Genomic DNA, 15769 nt, shown 5'->3' with positions numbered 1-15769 from the left:
CCCTAAATCAGGATTCTGCATGCTGTTTCCTAGTCAAATTAATTCACCACGCTTCAGTGGTCCAGATACACTTGGCACTGTGTAGAACTGCATCGCTGGATGTTACATGTTGTGCAGGGATTTTTCTGCCATTGAAATCATTGGAGCTTTTTTCGGGGTTGACCTAAATCCAAACAGTGTAATATATATATATATACATATATACAGTGCCTTCAGAAAGTATTCATACCCCTTGACTTATTCCACATTTTGTTTGAGTTCAAAATTGATTAAATATTTTTTTTTCTCACCCGTCTACACACAATAGCCCATAATGACAGAGTGAAAACATGTTTTTAGAAATGTTTCCACATTTATTGAAAATTAAATACAGAAATATCTCATTTACATAAGTATTCATACCCCTGAGTCAATATATGTTAGAATCACCTTTTTTGTCAACGATCTACACAATATACTCTAATGTCAAAGTGGAAGAAAACTTTTTTCCACATTTATGGAAAATAAAACACTGATATCTTGATTAAATAAGTATTCAACGCTTTGAGTCTTCGGCTGAGATACAGCTGTGTCTTTCTGTGTAAGTCTCTAAGAGCTTTGCACACCTGGATTGTACAATATTTGCACATTATTCTTTTAAAAATTCTTCAAGCTCTGTCAAGCTGGTTGTTGATCAGTGCTAGACAACCATTTTCAAGTCTTGCCATAGATTTTTCAAGCCGGTACATTCAGGAACATTCGATCTCGTCTTGGTAAGCAACTCCAGTGTATATTTGGCCTTGTGTTTTAGGTTTTTGTCCTGCTGAAATGTGTATTTGTCTCCCAGTGTCTGCTGGAAAGCAGACTGAGCCAGGTTTTCCTCTAGGATTTTTCCTGTGCTTAACTCTATTATGTTTATTTTTATCCTTAAAAACTCCCCAATTTTTGCAGATGACAGGCATACCCATAGCATGATGCAGCCAAAATATATGAAGAGTGGTACTCAGTGATGTGTTGGATTTGCCCCAAACATAACACTTTGCATTCAGGATATAAAGTAACTTTCTTTGCCACATTTTGTGCAGTTGTACTTTAGTGCCTTATTGCAAACAGGATGCATGTTTTGGAATATCGTCAGTCTATCCTTGTTCTGAGAAATGAAGGCTATTCCATGCGAGAAATTGCCAAGAAACTGAAGATCTCATACAATGCTGTGTACTACTCCCTTCACAGAACAGTGCAAACTGGCCCTAACCAGAATAGAAAGAGGAGTGGGAGGCCCCAGTGCACAACTGAGCAACAGGACAAGTACAATAGAGTGTCTAGTGTTGAGAAACAGACGCCTCACAAGTCATCAACTGGCAGCGTCATTAAATTGTACCATGCAAAATACCAGTCCCAACGTCAACAGTGAAGAGGCGACTCCGGAATGCTGGCCTTCTAGGCAGAGGTCCTCTGTCCAGTGTCTGTGTTCTTTAGCCCATCTTAATCTTTTCTTTTTATTGGCCAGTCTGAGATATGGCTTTTCTTTGCAACTCTACTTAGAAGGCCAGCATCCCGGAGTCGCCTCTTCACTGTTGACGTTGAGACTGGTGTTTTGCAGGTACTATTTCATGAAGCTGCCAGTTGAGGACTTGCGAGGCATCTAATGTACTTGTCCTCTTGCTCAGTTGTGCTCAGTTGTGCCAGTTTGCGCTGTTCTGTGAAGGGAGTAGTACAAAGCGTTGTACGAGAGCTTCAGTTTCTTGGCAATTTCTCGCATGGAATAGCCTTCATTTCTCAGAACAGGAATAGACTGACGAGTTTCAGAAGAAAGGTCTTTCTTTCTGGTCATTTTGAGCCTGTAATCGAACACACAAGTGCTGATGCTCCAGATACTCAACTAGTCTAAAGAAGGCCAGGTTTATTGCTTCTTTAATCAGGACAAAAGTTTTCAGCTGTACTAACATAATTGCAAAAAGGGTTTTCTAATGATCAATTAGCCTATTAAAATTATAAACTTGGATTAGGTAACACAACGTGCCATTGGAACACAGGAGTGATGGTTGCTGATAATGGGCCTCTGTACGCCTATGTAGATATTCCATAAAAAATCAGCCGTTTCCAGCTACAGTAGTCATTTACAACATTAACAATGTCTACACTGAATTTCTGATCAATTTGATGTTATTTTAATGGACAAAAAAATGTGATTTTCTTTCAAAAACAAGGACATTTCTAAGTGACGCCAAACTTTTGAACAATAAAAAATAAAAGAAGGTCATGGAAAATTGAAAATTCCAAAACAATGAATTTAGCAGTATTGACTTTGTTATTATGTTTGAGCAAAATAACACAGTATTGGGCATGGTAAAAGGCACAGAATTTAAGTTCGTTAGCTTTAAAATGGCAAAAATGTATCTCAGCTCCATGGCAAAATGTGTAGAATTGCAGGACATTTGCTTTAAAATGGCAAAAATGTATCTTAACTCCATGGGGAAATTTGTAGAATATCACGAAATTGGCTTTAAAAAAATCTCTACAGCCGGGCCAACCGCCCTGCCACGTCCACCACCTAAGCCCCTTTTTGATCCAGATAAAACCCTGTTATGGGATGTGTGTGCATGCATGCGTGTGTGTTTGGTTGTATTTCATATCAACCTGTTAGATATTAAGGCCCTGATCCCCTGGCCCATAGAGAGAAGTGGAATAAGGGAGGATAGTGGGAGGTAGTGGGCGAAAGGTAAGGGGGAGTGCTGACAGAAAGGATACAAGGGTACGTCAAAGGGGTGGAGGCTGGGGGTCTGTGGGAGGGCTGGAAGATCCGAGCTGATACTTTTAACTGAATCGCCCAGAATAGCTGTGTTTAGGGGATTAGAGAGGGGAGAAGCAGGCGTTTGCGTGTGGATGACGTCCTCCGTGCGTAGGACAACTTCTGATGAAAACCAGTGCTACACAACGTGAAAATGCTGGATGGTATCATAACGTTTGCATTTCTGTGTAAAATTGGAAACATTCTCCTTTCACATTTTTGTGAGGGAAAGGGGATAAGCATCATTGATAGAGAAGTGATAGGTAAGGTCCCTGCGGACCGACATGGATGGGGAGCTTATTGAACTGGTTTTCTGCACAATGGTTTGTGTCTGATAAGCCAGGCTGTTGGCATGTCATTACAGATAGTGTTTGGGATGTATGGTGGGCTTGGAAGTGATTACATCTGAGTGTTATGAAACCTCCAGGTGGTGGAATTGGACACCACCGATGGAAACAAGATGACTGTCCCCTACACACACCATGTTTTTATCTGCATAAACAAGTTTTGGGTGGGCTGCCTACGTGTTTTTTTGGGGCAGCCTATGTCCAAACCATAAATTTTTTAAATAAATGAATATTAAGTGTGTGTATATATATATATATATAAATACAGTGCCAGTCAAAAGTTTGGACACACCTACTCATTCCAGAATTTTGCTTTATTTTTACTATTTTCTACATTGTAGAATAATAGTGAAGACATCAAAACTACTAAATAACACATATGGAATCATGTAGTAACCAAAAAAGTGTTAAACAAATCAAAATATATTTTATATTTGAGATTCTTCAAAGTAGCCACCCTTTGCCTTGATGACAGCTTTGCACAATCTTGGCATTCTTTCAACCAGCTTCATGAGGTAGTCACCTGGAATGCATTTCACTTAACAGGTGTGCCTTCTTTACACTTTGTTGGTTACTACATGATTCCATTTGTGTTATTTCATAGTTTTTATGTCTTCACTATTATTTTAAAATGTAGAAAATAGTAAAAATAAAGAAAACCCTTGAACGAGTAGGTGTGTCCAAACCTTTGACTGGTACTGTATATACAGTGCATTCCTGGCTACCCCTACCCCAGTCAACTGCCCGGCACCCGCCACAGCAACTCACCCAAGCCTCCCCCATTTCTCCTTCACCCAAATCCAGATAGCTGATGTTCTGAAAGAGCTGCAAAATCTGGACCCCTACAAATCAGCTGGGCTAGACAATCTGGACCCTCTCTTTCTAAAATGATCTGCTGAAATTGTTGCAACCCCGATTACTAGCCTGTTCAACCTCTCTTTCGTTTCGTCTGAGATTCCCAAAGATTGGAATGCTGCCGCGTTCATCCCCCTCTTCAAACGGGGAGACACTCTAGACCCAAACTGTTATACCTATATCTATCCTACCTTACCTTTCTAAAATCTTCGAAAGCCAAGTTAACAAACAGACTACCAACCATTTTGAATCCCACCGTACCTTCTCCACTATGCAATCTGGTTTCCGAGCTGGTCATGGGTGCACCTCAGCCACGCTCAAGGTCCTAAACGATATCATAACCGCCAGCGATAAAAAACAGTACTGTGCAGCCGTCTTCATCGACCTGGCCAAGGCTTTCGACTCTGTCAATCACCGCATTCTTATCGGCAGACTCAATAGCCTTGGCTTCTCAAATGACTGCCTCGCCTGGTTCACCAACTACTTCTCAGATAGTTCAGTGTGTCAAATCGGAGGGCCTGTTGTCTGGACCTGTGGCAGTCTCTATGGGGTGCCACAGGGTTCAATTCCGAGTGCCGACTCTTTTCTCTCTATATATATCAATGAGGTCGCTCTTGCTGCTGATCCACCTCTATGCAGACCACACCATTCTGTATACATCTGTCCCTTCTTTGGACACTACTAACAAACCTCCAAACGAGCTTCAACACCATACAACACTCCTTCCGTGTCCTCCAACTGCTTTTAAATGCTTTTAAATGCTTCTAAATGCTCTTCAACCGATTGCTGCCCGCACCCTCCCGCCCGACTAGCATCACTACTCTGGACGGTTCTGACCTAGAATATGTGGACAACTACAAATACCTATGTGTCTGGTTAGACTGTAAACTCTCCGTCCAGACTCACATTAAGCATCTCCACTGCAAAATTAAATCTAGAATTCCTATTTCACAACAAAGCCGCCTCCTTCACTCATGCTGCCAAACATACCCTCGTAAATCTGACTATCTTGACAAAATAGCCCCCAACACTCTACTCAGCAAACTGGATGTATCACTGTGCCATCCGTTTTGTCACCAAAGCCCCATATACTACCCACAACTGCGACCTGTATGCTCTCGTTGGCTGGCCCTCACTACATATCCGTTGCCAAACCCACTGGCTCCAGGTCATCTATAAGTCTTTGCTAGGTAAAGCCCCAGCTTATCTCAGCGGTCACCATAGCAACACTCACCCGTAGCACACACTCCAGCAGGTATTTAATTTTTACTTTTATGTAACTAGGCAAGCCAGTTAAAAACAAATTCTTACTTTCAATGACGGCCTAGGAACAGTCGGTTAACAGTGGGTTCAGGGGCAGAACAAGGCAGTTACCTTGTCAGTGTGGGGATTCGATCTTGCAACCTTTCGGTTACTAGTCCAACGCTCTAACCACTAGGCTACCTGCCGCCCCTAACTATATTGCACTGGTCATCCCCAAAGCCAACACTTCCATTGGCCGCCTTTCCTTCCAGTTCTCTGCTGTCAATAACTGGAACAAATTGCAAAAATCACTGAAGCTGCAGTCTTATATCTCCCTCTCTAACTTTAAGCATTAGCTGTTAGGACAGCTTACCGATCACTGTACCTGTACACAGCCAATGTGTAAATAGCACACCCAACTACCTCATATTATTACTTACCCTCTTGCTCTTTTGCACCCCAGTATCTCTACTTGCACATCATCATCTGCACATCTATCACTCCAGTATTAATGTTAAATTGTAATTATTTCGCCTCTATGGCCTATTTATTGCCTACCTCCCTACTCTTCTACATTTGCACACACTGTACATAGATTTTTCTATTCTTCTTTTCTATTGTGTTATTGACTGTATGTTTGTTTATCCAATGTGTAACTCTGTGTTGTTGTTTTTGTCGCACTGCTTTGCTTTATCTTGGCCAGGTCGCAGTTGTAAATGAGAACTTGTTCTCAACTGGCCTACCTGGTTAAATAAAGGTGAAATAAATAAAAAATATATAACTCCCCATCCAACCTGACAGAGTTGGAGAGGATCTGCAGAGAAGAATGGGAGAAAATCCCCAAATACAGCTTGTAGGGTCATACCAAAGAAGACTCGTGGCTGTAATCGCTACCAATTACTGAATACTAATGTAAATATATTTCAGTTTTTTATTTTTAATACATTTGCACAAATTTCTAAAACCCTGTTTTTGCTTTGTCATTATGGGGTATTGTGTGTAGATTGATGAGAGAAAAAAACAATTGAATCCATTTTAGAATAAGGCTGTAACATAACAAAATGTGGAAAAAGTCAAGTGGTCTGAATACTTTCGCAATGCACGTTAACACACACACACACACACACACACACACACACACACAACACACACACACACACACACACACACACACAACACACACACACACACACACACACACACACACACACACACACACACACACACACACACACACACACACACACACACACACACACACACACACAGGTGACAGCAGCTCCCTGATGGGAAGCCATGTTACCAACCGCCCTGGGTGGGGCATCCAGTGGGCTTGGGCTGTATTCTGATGAAGGGCACTGAGCTGGAGTCAAATCAATCTGCTCTGTCTGTCAGGAGACTTTGACACACGGCTGTCGTCTTCATTGACACTGGGCTGTGGGAGGTGTGTGTGTGACCCAATTGGGACATGTGAGACTTGAGTTCCTGTCTGGCACTATGCTCTCCAGAGTCCAGATGCCTGAGGCAGTTCATCTGTAAGCTGTCAGCTGTATAATGAATATCAACATAATGAATGGGATTGGTTTTTAATACCAGGCGTCATGCATAGTCACTTTAACTCTACCTACATGTACATATTACCCCAATTACCTCAACCAACCTGTGCCCCTGCACATTGACTGTACCGGTACCCCCTGTATATAGCCTCGCTACTGTTATTTTGATGCTGCTCTTTAATTATTTGTTATTTAGATTTTTCTTAAAACTGCATTGCTAGTTAACAGCTGGTAAGTAAGCATTTCACTGTATTCGGCGCATGTGACAAATAAAATTTGATTTGAATCTTCAAACTCAGTACAATTTACTATCCACAGATAAGGCTGAGTAGCAGCTACTCCGCGCACAAGGTTTTGTTTACGAACATGAAGAAAAGGCTGGTCTACTTCTAGCTCATCAACTCAAGTGTAAATCTGCCTCACAGCCGATCCCTCAAATTCACAACACCTCGGGTGTCTTAACAGTTAGTCCTACTGAAATCAATAATACATTCAAAAAAATCTGACCTTTACACGTCAGAATCACCTGAAGACAATTAAATACTGAATGATTTTCTTGAAATTTTCGAAACTCCTACCATTAGTACAGAGAAGAGAGAGGAAATGTATCAACCTTTGCAGTTAGAGGAGATTTATTAATTAAATTACAGCAATGCAAAGTGGGAAATCCCCTGGCCCAGATGGCTACACAATCGAATTCTACAATAAGTTTTCTGCCAAACTGGCGCCCCACCTGCTTGAAATGTTTGAAAACGCCCTGGACCAACCCTGACAGAGGCGTTGATCACACTTTTGTTAAAACCCGGCTAAGATGTATCTGAGTGTTGCTCATACAGACCGATCTCACTTTCAAAAGGAGATGTAAAAATATTAGCGAAATTGCTTGCCTCTCAAATATAATCCACTATGACAGACATATCAACGGCTCAGACAGCGTTTATTAAGGGTCGCCACTCCTTTTCTAACATTCGACGTCTGCTTAATGTTATACACTCTCCTGCACCTTTGGACGTTTCCGAAGTGGTTATCTCTTTAGATGCGGAGAAGGAATTTGACAGGGTAGAATGGGAATATTTATTCTCTGTACTGGGAAAATTTGGCTTTGGTGCAAACTTCATTTCCTGGGTCCGACAGTTGTACTAATCACCCAAGGCATCAGTACTTACAAACAAACTTCGTTCACAGTATTTCCCATTATCAAGGGCCACATACCAGAGATGTCCAATGTCCCCTCTGTTATTTGTCCTGGCGATAGAGCCCCTTTCTATTATGCTAAAGGACAAACCCTCAATACATGGTATCTACAGATGGGGACTGGAACACAATGTTTCCTTGTATGCAGATGACTTGCTTTTATATATCTTAGACCCTGAAGCGTGTGTCCCTGAGGTAGTGGACCTACTGCATAGGTTTGGTGTGTTTTCGGGTTATAAATATAATTTCTCAAAAAGTGAATATTTTCCTATTAATGATTTAGCATTACAAATCCCACAGGATACTATTCCATTTCGTATGTCCAAAGTCTAGCTTTAAATATTTAGGGATCAATATCACCCATACCTTGTCTTCCCTCCATGATGAGAAATTTACTCCCCTGATTAGCAAACTTAAACTGGACTTTCAGAGATGGAGTATTCTCCATTTTACTTTAGCTGGTAAAGTGAATTGTATCAAGATGATATGTATTGCCCAGATTTCTGTACTTGTTACTATGTCTCCCTCTTTTTTTACCAAAGTATTTTTTCACTTCAGTGGATAAGCTTATCTTTTTTTTATTGGGCGGTGGGAATCCAAAAATACGTAAAGCATTCCTCCCAAGATATAGAACCCACAGAGGATTAGCCCTTCCTAACTTTATGTATTATTACTTGGCAGCGAATATACAAAATATTATTTACTGGCTTCGCACCCCAGAAACTGACTGGTGTCAAACAGAAGCCAACTCCTGTTTGTCAGCCTTAGTACCTCCAATCTCCCTCTTTCAGCTTCACGCTACACTTCCAATCCAATTGTTGTCAATACTCTTAAAATTTGGACTCAATTCCGTCAACATTTTAAATCCTGTGATTTCTCTATTCAAGGTCCTATAAGTAATAATCAACTCTTCCTTCCAGACAAACTGGATTCAGCTTTCAGGCTGTGGCAGAGGAATGGCCTTACTAAGTTTAATTACCTATATATTGATGGCACCTTTGACAATTTCGAAGACCTCACTATCAAATTTAATCTACTCCATTCAAGTTTATTTAGCTATTTCCAAATCTGCCAGTTTATTCGCACTCAAAGCCCAACCTTTCCAATTCTATCACCCGGATCGGGTCTGGTTGCCCTTTTGAAAACACCTTTTCAGCTAAAGGGACTCATTTCGTATTTTTGAGATAATCATGCCCCTTGATAAACTGTCACTCAATAAAATCCGATCTGAGTAGGAAGGGGAACTTGGTGGAGAGATCATTGATGAAGTCTGGAATGGTGCCTACTTAGGGTAACTGGAAGCTCCTCTTGTGTCCGGCTCAGCCTTATACAGTTTAAGGTACTTCACCATATCCATTTCAGTAAGGCCAGATTGTCAGAAATTCTACCCAAATATTGATGGTACATGTGACAGGTGTAAAGGCCTCTTGGCGGACTTGACCCAGATGTTCTGGTCCTGTCCCTGTCTGGCAGATTATTGGTCCACTATATTTAAACCAAACCAAACAACAATCGTTCTCTGACCAATAGACAGCTGGATGCCATTGCCTTTGCCTTCCTGTTATCCTGCAGAAGGATCTTATTTGATTGTAAATCTATCAATCCTCCCTTAGCCTCTCTTTGGCTCAAAGATCTGATGCTGTTCCTAAAATTAGAAAAAATGTATTATACCATTCGAGGGTCAACCAACTAATTATACTCCACCTGGGACCCAATGATATCCTATTTTGAACAGCTCCAAACAGTTCCTCCAGATGAGTACTATTGGCCCCATCTCCACCCCTTGAGATTACTGCTATAGGCCTATTGGATCACCTAATCACCTGAAATTGTTAGGCTATTACATTTTTGCTTGTATTGAAGTAACATTGTTGAATACTTTTGATTTGTTTTCTGATATGTAACTCAATTACTTTGCCTTTCTTTTTTAATTAGTTTGGAGGCATTCTAGGGGCGTGGGAGAAGGGGGACAAAAAGGGGAAAAATGTACAATGTCTTTATATTTAATCTTTAATTCATTGTGAAAATAAATATTATATGAAAAAATATATAAAAATAATAATAATAGCTGTATAAGTAAAGATCAGTGGAGGCTCCTCAGTGAAAGTTTTTAGATAAAACTATACTAAATATATTCATGTCACCAAATCATTGTTTAAAACATACTGTTTCGCAATGAAGTTCTACAGTAGCCTCAACAGCACGGAGGACAGCTAGTTTCCGTCCTTCTCTGGGTACATTGACTTCAATACAAAACCTAGGAGGCTTGTGGTTCTCATCTCCTTCCGTAGACTTACACAGTAATCTATCAGACCTCTTGCAGCATGAACTGACATGTCCACCCAATCAAAGGATCAGAGAATGATTCTAGTACTGAAAGCATAAGCTACAGCTAGCTAGCATTGCAGTGCATAAAATGTGGTGAGTAGTTGACTCAAAGAGAGAGAAAGACAATAGTTGAACAGTTTTGAACACATTAATTTCTTCAAAAATGAAGGAGAAGCATGAAAGAGAGAGCTAGCTATATTTTGTTATATTTTATTTTTCACTTTCACTCACTAGTGAATGCAGCTAGCTAGTTTAGGCTACTCAAACACCCGACTCAAACGGAGAGGGATGCTATGTTAGCTAGCTGGCTATGGCTATATGGCTATCCAAAACTGGAACTCTTCCAAGTCAAGGTAAGCTTTTGGTTTTATTAATTTGTTGCCACCCAGGCCCGCCGGTGTAACTTCTAAACTGCTTGCTGCTGACTGTACTGCATGATTGTAGCAGGTTTACTAACGCGTTAGTTCTAGTAGCTATGTTGACTATGACATTAATATCGTGACAAAAATGTAAGCTGTGTGTAGAGGTTAGCGTTTATGATATGAAAGTTTGGCTTGGAAAGGTCACCAAATCATTGCCTGGTCACAGAGAGCTGATATGCTGTGCACTGAAGTCCATAAGCGAAGGGTAAAGGTGAAAGGAGGAGAGCTCGTAGATGCGAGAAGGAATTATACAATATTCAAAGGGATCATGCTGTTTGTATGTGGCTGCTATGAAAGTGAACTGTGTTTGTATGTGATCAGAAGAGTACTCATTCCGTCGATTCTGTTGAAAAACATTTCTTAAACGGAAGCACACGGGACAAAACGGGATAAACATACCATAATTTGTCCAATAGAAACTCTTGTTTGCAACTCAAATCAAATCAAATTTTATTGGTCACATACACATGGTTAGCAGATGTTAATGCGAGTGTAGCGAAATGCTTGTGCTTCTAGTTCCGACCATGCAGTTATATCTAACAAGTAATCTAACAATTTCACAACAACTACCTTAAACTCAAGTGTAAAGGAATGAATAAGAATATGTACATATAAATATATGGATGAGCGATGGCCGAACAGCATAGGCAGGATGCAATAGATGGTATAGAGTACAGTAAATCCATATGAGATGAGTAATGTAGGGTATGTAAACATTATACAGTATAAAGTTGCATTGTTTAAAGTGACTAGTGATACATTTATTACATCCCATTTTTTATTATTAAAGTGGCTAGAGATTTGAGTCAGTATGTTGGCAGCAGCCACTCAATGTTAGCGGCGGCTGTTTAACAGTCTGATGGCCTTGAGATAGAAGCTGTTTTTCAGTCTCTCGGTCCCTGCTTTGATGCACCTGTACTGACCTCGCCTTCTGGATGATAACGGGGTGAACAGGCAATGGCTTGGGTGGTTGTTGTCCTTGATGATCTTTTTGGCCTTCCTGTGACATCGGGTGGTGTAGGTGTCTTGGAGGGCAGGTAGTTTGCCCCCGGTGATGYGTTRTGCAGWCCTCACTACCCTCTGGAGAGCCTTGCGGTTATGGGCGGAGCAGTTGCCGTACCAGGCGGTGATACAGCCCGACAGGATGCTCTCGATTGTGCATCTGTAAAAGTTTGTGAGTGTTTTTGGTGACAAGCCAAATTTCTTCAGCCTCCTGAGGTTGAAGAGGCGCTGTTGCGCCTTCTTCACCACGCTATCTGTGTGGGTGGACCATTTCAGTTTGTCCGTGATGTGTACGCCGAGGAACTTAAAACTTTCCACCTTCTCCACTACTGTCCCATCGATGTGGATAGGGGGGTGCTCCCTCTGCTGTTTCCTGAAGTCCACGATCATCTCCTTTGTTTTGTTGACGTTGAGTGTGAGGTTGTTTTCCTGATGTTGGACTAATGATTACACCCTAGATCAGCTAGATGCAGGCAAGAGAGTGCAAGGCAGTATTGAATGTGTCAATGTCTGTCACCTTGATTACTCAAATTTCTCTTGATCTGTGCACCATGTTGTAAACTTTCATTCATAGGCTAGGTTGTAGGAACCTCATGATTGGTATAGGGAAAATTGTAGTATAATTTAGTAGCCTAAACCTATCGATGTTACATTGAGCTCGATGAATGGAATATGAATGACAGTAATCCGATACGCTGTAATTGAAATAATGCACCGACCGCCACTGGAAAAGATATACAGTGCCTTCGGAAAGTATTCAGACCCCTTGACTTTTTCCACATTTTGTTACGTTACAGCTTTATTCTAAAATGGATTACATTTTTTAAATCCTCAGCAATCTACACACACTACCCCATAATGGCAAAGCGAAAACAGGTTTTTGAAATTTTTACAAATGTATTAAAAACAGAAATATCTTTCATTTTTATTTTTTTTAATACCAATTTTTCTCCCCAATCTCGTGGAATCCAATTGGTAGTTACAGTCTTGTCCCATCACTGCAACTCCCGTATGGATTCGGGAGAGATGAAGGTCGAAACACGACCAAGCCAAGCCGCACATCTTCTTCTTGATACAATCTCTGCTTAACCCGGAAGCCAGCCACATCAATGTGTCGGAGGAAACACCGTACACCTGGCGACTGTGTCAGCGTGCATGTGCTTGGCCCGCCACAGGAGTAGCTAGAGCGAGATGGGACAAGGACATCCCGGCATCCCGGCCTTAACCTGGACGACGCTGGGCCAGTTGTGCACTGCCCGGTCACAACCGGCTACAACAGAGCATGGGCTCGAACCAGTATATCTAGTGGCACAGCTAGCACTGCGATGCAGTGCCTTAGACCGCTGCACCCAGAAATACCTTTTTACATAAGTGTTCAAGACCCTTTGCTATAAGACTCAAAACTGAGTTCAGTCCACCTGTGGTAAATTCAATTGATTGGACATGATTTGGAAAGGCCCCCAAGTGTCTATATAAGGTCTCACAGTTGACAATGCATGTCAGTACAAAAACCAAGTCATTAGGTTGAAGGAATTGTCTGTAGAGCCCCGAGACAGGATTTTGTCGAGGCACAGATCTGGGGAAGGGTACCAAAACATTTCTGCAGCACTGAAGGTCGTCGAGAACACAGTGGCGTCCATGATTCTCAAATGGAAGAAGTTTGGAACCACCAAGACTCTTCCTAGAGCTGGCCGCCCGGCCAAACTGAGCAATTGGGGGAGAAGGGTCTTGGTCTGGGAGGTGACCAAGAACCCAATGGTCACTTTGACAGAGCTCTAGAGTTCGTCTGTGGAGATGGAAGAAACTTCCGAAAGGACAACCATCTCTGCAGCACTCCACCAATCAGGCCGTTATGGTGGAGTGGCCAGGCGGAAGCCACTCCTCATGAGAAACAAGATTCTCTGGTCTGATGGAACCAAGATTGAATTCTTTGGCCTGAATGCCAAGTGTCACATATGGAAGAAACCTGGCACCATCCCTACGGTGAAGCATGTTGGTGGCAGAATTATGCTGTGGGGATGTTTTTCAGCGGCAGGGACTGGGAGACTAGTCAGGATCAAGGCAAAGATGAACGGACCAAAGTAGAGAGAGATCCTTGATGTAAAGCTGCTCCAGAGCTCTCAGGACCTCAGACTGGTGCGAAGGTTCACCTTCCAACAGGACAACGACCCTAAGCACACAACCAAGACAACCGCAGGAGTGGCTTCGGGACAAGTCTCTGAATGTCCTTGAGTGGCCCAGCCAGAGCCCATACTTAAACCTGATCGAATATTGCTGGAGAGACTGCAAATAGCTGAGGGCAACGCTCCCCATCCAACCTGACAGAGCTTGAGAAGATCTGCAGATAAGAATGGGAGAAATTCCCAAATACAGGTGTTCCAAGCTTGTAGCGTCATACCCAAGAGACTCGAGTACTGAATACTTACAGTTGAAGTCGGAAGTTTACATACACTTAGGTTGGAGTCATTAAAACTTGTTTTTCAACCACTCCACCAATTTCTTGTTAACAAACTATAGTTTTGGCAAGTCGGATAGGACATTACTTTGTGCATGACACAAGTAATTTTTCCAACAATTGTTTACAGACAAGATTATTTCACTTATAATTACTGTATCACAATTCCAGTGGGTCAGAAGTTTACATACACATAGTTGACTGTGCCTTTAAACAGCTTGGAAAATTCCAGAAAATGATGTCATGGCTTTAGAAGCTTCTGATTAGCGCTAATTGACATAATTTGAGTCAATTGGAGGTTTACCTGTGGATGTAATTCAAGGCCTACCTTTCAAACTCAGTGCCTCTTTTGCTTGACCATCATGGGAAAATCAAAAGAAATCAGCCAAGACCTCAGAAAAACAAATTGTAGCCTCCACAAGTCTGGTTTCATCCTCAGGAGCAATTTCAAACGCCTGAGGTACCACATTCATCTGTACAAACAATAGTACACAAGTATAACACCATGGACCACGCAGCCGTCATACCGCTCAGGAAGGAGACGTGTTCTGTCTCCTAGAGATGAACGTTACTTTGGTGGCGAAAAGTGCAAATCAAATCCCAGACAAACAGCAAAGGACCTTGTGAAGATGCTGGAGGAAACAGGTACAAAAGTGTCTGTATCCATAGTAAAATGAGTCCTAAATGCGACATAACCTGAAACGCCGCTCAGCAAGGAAGAAGCCACCATTAAAAAAAGCCAGACTACGGTTTGCAACTGACTGGGGAAAAGGATTGTTTACTTTTTGGAGAAATGTCCTCTGGTCTGATGAAACAAAAATAGAACTGTTTGGCCATAATGACCATCGTTGTGTTTGGAGGAAAAAGGGGGACACTTGCAAGCCGAAGAACACCATCCCAACCGTGAAGCACGGGGGTGGCAGCATCATGTTGTGGGAGTGCTTTGCTGCAGGAGGGACTGGTGCACTTCAGAAAATAGATGGCATCATGAGGTAGGAAAATTATGTATAAATATTGACTAACATTTAAAGGCATCAGTCAGAAAGTTAAAGCTTGGTTGCAAATGGGTCTTCAAAATGGACAATGACACAAAGCATACTTCCAAAGTTGTAGCAAAATGACTTAAGGACAACAAAGTCAAGGTATTGGAGAGGCCTTCACAAAGCCCTGACCTTAATCCCATAGAAAATTTGTGTGCAGAACTGAAAAAGCGTGTGCGAGCAAGGAGGCCTACAAACCTGCCTGAGTTACACCAGCTCTGTCAGGAGGAATGGGACAAAATTCACCCAACTTATTGTGGATAGCTTGTGGAAGGCTACACGAAATGCTTGACCCTTAAACTATTTTAAAGCGATGCTACCAAATACGAATTGAGTGTATGTAAACTTCTGACCCACTGGGAATGTGATGAAAGAAATAAAACCTGAAATTAATCATTCTCTCTACTATTATTCTGACATTTCACATTCTTAAAATAAAGTGCTGATCCTAACTGACCTAAGACAGGGGATTTTTACTAGGATTATTATTTGTTAAGGTGTATGTAAACTTCTGACTTCAACTGTATGTAAACGTAATATTTCAGTAAAAAAAAATAA

The sequence above is a fragment of the Salvelinus sp. IW2-2015 genome, linkage group LG4q.1:29, assembly GCF_002910315.2.
Source record: "Salvelinus sp. IW2-2015 linkage group LG4q.1:29, ASM291031v2, whole genome shotgun sequence".
Classification (NCBI taxonomy): Eukaryota; Metazoa; Chordata; class Actinopteri; order Salmoniformes; family Salmonidae; genus Salvelinus; species Salvelinus sp. IW2-2015.
This window is presented reverse-complemented; position numbering follows the sequence as displayed.